This window comes from Erythrolamprus reginae, chromosome 4 (genome assembly GCF_031021105.1).
Source record: "Erythrolamprus reginae isolate rEryReg1 chromosome 4, rEryReg1.hap1, whole genome shotgun sequence".
NCBI classification, from domain to species: domain Eukaryota; kingdom Metazoa; phylum Chordata; class Lepidosauria; order Squamata; family Dipsadidae; genus Erythrolamprus; species Erythrolamprus reginae.
The window spans coordinates 4,213,118-4,217,475 of NC_091953.1; positions in this window are offsets into that span (position 1 = coordinate 4,213,118).

The window sequence follows — 4,358 nt, forward strand, 5'->3', positions numbered from 1 at the left end:
TTTTCCCCACGCCTGACGGCAGAGGTGGGTTTTAAGGAGTTTGCGAAAGGCAAGGAGGGTGGGAGCAATCCTAATCTCCGGGGGGAGTTGGTGCCAGAGGGTCAGGGCCGCCACAGAGAAGGCTCTTCCCCTGGGTCCTGCCATATGAAATGGGAACTTTCCCTTAGGAAAAATATGTTGTTATGAGGAAAAATAGTATGTGTAAACTATTTCATGGGCTTCCCTAAATATGCCCATGTCACACCAACACTCCGCATTCTGCATTGGTTGCCGATCAGTTTCCGGTCACAATTCAAAGTGTTGGTTATGACCTATAAAGCCCTTCATGGCACCGGACCAGAATATCTCCGGGACGGCCTCTCCCGCACGAATCCCAGCGACCAGTTAGGTCCCACAGAGTTGGCCTTCTCCGGGTCCCATCGACGAAACAATGCCGTTTGGCGGGACCCAGGGGAAGAGCCTTCTCTGTGGTGGCCCCGACCCTCTGGAACCAACTCCCCCCAGTGATCAGAGTTGCCCCCACCCTCCTTGCCTTTCGTAAGCTCCTTAAAACCCACCTCTGTTGTCAGGCATGGGGGAACTGAGTTATTTCCTCCCCCTAGGCTTATAAAATTTATGCATGGTATGTCTGTGTGTATGATTGGTTTCTTAAATAAGGGTTTTTTTAAAAAATTAACTTAAATATTAGATTTGTTCATATTGTTTTATTATTATTGTTAGCCGCCCCGAGTCTACGGAGAGGGGCGGCATACAAATCTAATAAATAAATAAATTTATAGTATGTATGAACTAAACCATAAATAGCTGTATAAACATTGAATGTACCACCTTTGGTGACAGGAACGAGCACACCTGTTTAAGGTGCCCCCCCTTGTCCAAGTTGTGTTTGCTGTGTTCACAAAATAGTGTCATTGAAATGTCCTTTTCACACCAGGGGCCTGTTTACCAGTTTCTTTGTATTCGGATTTCAGTCACAATTCAAAGTGTTGGTAATGACCTTTAAAGCCCTACATGGCATTGGGCCAGAGTACCTCCGGAACCGCCTTCTACCGCACGAATCCCAGTGGCCGATAAGGCCCCACAGAGTGGCCTTCTCCGGGTCCTTTCGACCAAACAATGTCGTTTGGCGGGCCCCAGGGGAAGAGCCTTCTCTGTGGTGGCCCCGGCCCTCTGGAACCAACTCCCCCCAGAGATTAGAACGGCCCCCACCCTCCTTGTCTTTCGCAAATTACTTAAGACTCACCTTTGTCGCCAGGCATGGGGGAGTTAAGTTATCCTTTCCCCCTAGGCTATTACAAGTTATGCATGGTATGTTTGTGTGTATGTTTGGTTTTTATAATAAGGGTTTTTTAGTTGTTTTTATTAATTGGATTATTCATGTTGTTTTACCACTGTTGTTAGCCGCCCCGAGTCTGCGGAGAGGGGCGGCATACAAATCCAATAAATAATAATAATAATAAATAATAATAATTGCTGAGAAACTTACAACTGACTTGTCCAAACTCACACTTGTTTAACTGCTAGGAGTAGCTAGGTTTCTCTTTCTCTCTCTCTTCTTTTTTAAAAGAATGAACATATTTAAGAAGGGAAATTATTTTGGTTGAAAAATATTCCAGATAAAATGCATCTGTTTAGTAGGAGGGTTTAGGCCGCAGAAATCCCAGTGACCGGTGAGGTCCCAGAGAGTTAATCTCCTTAGGGTCCCATCAACCAAACCTACGGGAAGAGCCTTCTCTGTGGAGGCCCCGGCCCTCTGGAATCAGCTCCCTCCGGAGATTTGCACTGCTCCCACCCTCCTTGCCTTCCAAAAGAGTTTTAAAAGTCATATTTGTCACCAGGCCTGGGGTTATTAGATCTTCCCCCTGACCAATGAATGTTCCTTAGTATGATTTGTTGAATGAATTGTTAATGGAAGTTTTCTAAAATTAGAATTTTTAAGGATTGTTTTTTATGTATATTACTTGGATTGTTTACTATTGTCTTTTTATATGTTGCGAGCTGCCCTGGTTCCTAGGGGAGGGGCGGCATACGAATCCAATTAAACTTGAAACTTGTCTTCTTCAACATACGACCTTGAACTCATCAGAATAGATTACCTATAACTTTCTTTTAAATTACTTTTTTTTTAAAAAAAAAAAAAGGCTACTTTGAGCCAGCTTATTCATTTGCAAGCCACTCCTGTGTGTAACCAAAATTCAAGGCGAAAAGTTCTTTTTTACAAGTTCTTGGATTATTTTCTGTTGGGCTCTCTTGTAGAATCCTCCCAAAAATTCACAGATTTCAGACACACACACGTTTGAAAATTCAAAACAATGTTCTTTATAATGAAAAATCACTTAAACCAAGCCCTCTTTTGGTATAGCAAAGAGCACTCGTCTCCAAACAAACTGGTAATTTGTACAAGTCCCTTATCAGTTCTGTGATACTTAGCTTGCAGCTGGGAGGCAATTCACAGTCCTTATTCTTTCACAAAGTGAAACACACTTTGCTCTGGTTTAGTTTCAAAGCGGGGAAAAATCAGCACACAAAAGGTCAAAGTCAGCAAAGCAGTCATGAAACACAACGATCAGATAATCCTCCACAATGGCCAAACCCACAGGCTGCTCTTTATAGCAGCCTCCCTAATGACCACAGCCCCACCCAACCACAGGTGGCCTCATTTTCTTTGATAATAATCTTTCAGTTGTTGTTGCCTATGCATCGCTCTCCGCATGTGTGGCTGTATCATTAACTCTTGTTCTGAATCCAAGGAGGAGCTAGATAATTGATCTCCTTCTGAGCTGTCTGCCCCACTCTCCTCCTCCCTGTCACTCATGTCTTCTTGGTCAGAGGAGCCTTCATTAGCAGATTCCACCGGGGGCAAAACAGGCCTGCAGCATGTGGATATCTCCCCCACATCCACAGTCCTTGGGGCAGGAGCTGGGCCAGAGCTAACCACATCAAATTATAAGATGTGTTTAAACCAGAGATCACAGCTAGCTACAATTGTTTATTCAAAAGTTACAACGGCACTGAAAAATAGTGATTTATGGCTGGTTTTCTCCCTTACAACTGTTGCAGCTTTTTCCCAGTCATGTGGTCAAAATTCAGACGCTTGGTGACCTATTCATATTTATGACCATTGCAGGAACTTATCATAACCGTCATAAATATAGGTCAGTTGCCACGTGTGAAAATGTCCTGGTTTTGTGAACCCCCTTTGCAACGTTTTGACAAGCAAAAGACAACTGGGAAGTGAGGTTCACCTTACAACCCTGTTACTAACCGGACAACTGTAGAGATTTACTTAGCAACGGTGGCAAGAAAGGTCGTAAAATGGGTGATAAAACTTGGTGAGCAATTATCACTTAGCAGAAAAGGTTTTGGGTTCAGTTGAGGATGTAAGTGGAAGATTCCCTGTATCTACCTGGTAAATAATAATAATAATAATAATAATAATAATAATAATAATAATAATAATATAGTGACGTTGACAGGCTATATTACCAAGGAAAATAGGCGGCAGAGGACTTTTGCAAGTGAAGCAGGCAGTGGAAGAACAGAAGCATGCATTAGCTGACTATGTGAAGGGGAGCAAAGAGTCAGCGTTGAGGGAGGTCAACAATAGGAAGCTTCTCAAGGTGAAGCAAACTAAGGACCAGTACAGAAAAAATGTAACTCAATGTCGTATACAGTTGGCGGAACAAAGCATTGCATGGACAGTTCGAAGACTGAAGGCAAAGTGGATAAAGAAAAGACCTGGTCATGGCTTACAAGTGGAACACTCAAAAAGGAGACAGAAGAACTAATACTGGCGGCTCAAGAACAGGCCATTAGAACAAATGCTGTCAAAGCCAGAATTGAAAAATCAACAGATGATCCAAAGTGCAGACTCTGTAAAGAAACAGATGAAACAATCGATCACATACTCAGCTGCTGCAAAAAGATCGCACAGACTGACTACAAGCATAGACATGATGCTGCGGCACAGATGATCCACTGGAACTTGTGCCGGAACTACCATTTACCAGTGGCAAAGAACTGGTGGGATCATAAGCCTGAAAAAGTGGTCGAAAATGAGCAAGCAAAACTACCGTGGGACTTCCGACTTCAGACTGACCGAATTCTGAAGCATAACACACCAGACATTGCGATCGTGGAGAAAAAGAAAGTATGGATCATCGACATCGCAATCCCAGAAGACAGCAGATTTGAGGAGAAGCAGCTAGAGAAATTAGTGAAATACGAAGATCTAAAAATCGAGCTGCAATGACTCTGGCATAAGCCCGTGAAAGTGGTCCCAGTGGTACTTGGCACACTGGGCGCAGTGCCAAAGGATCTCAGCGGACATTTGAAAACCATCAGAATTGACAAAATCT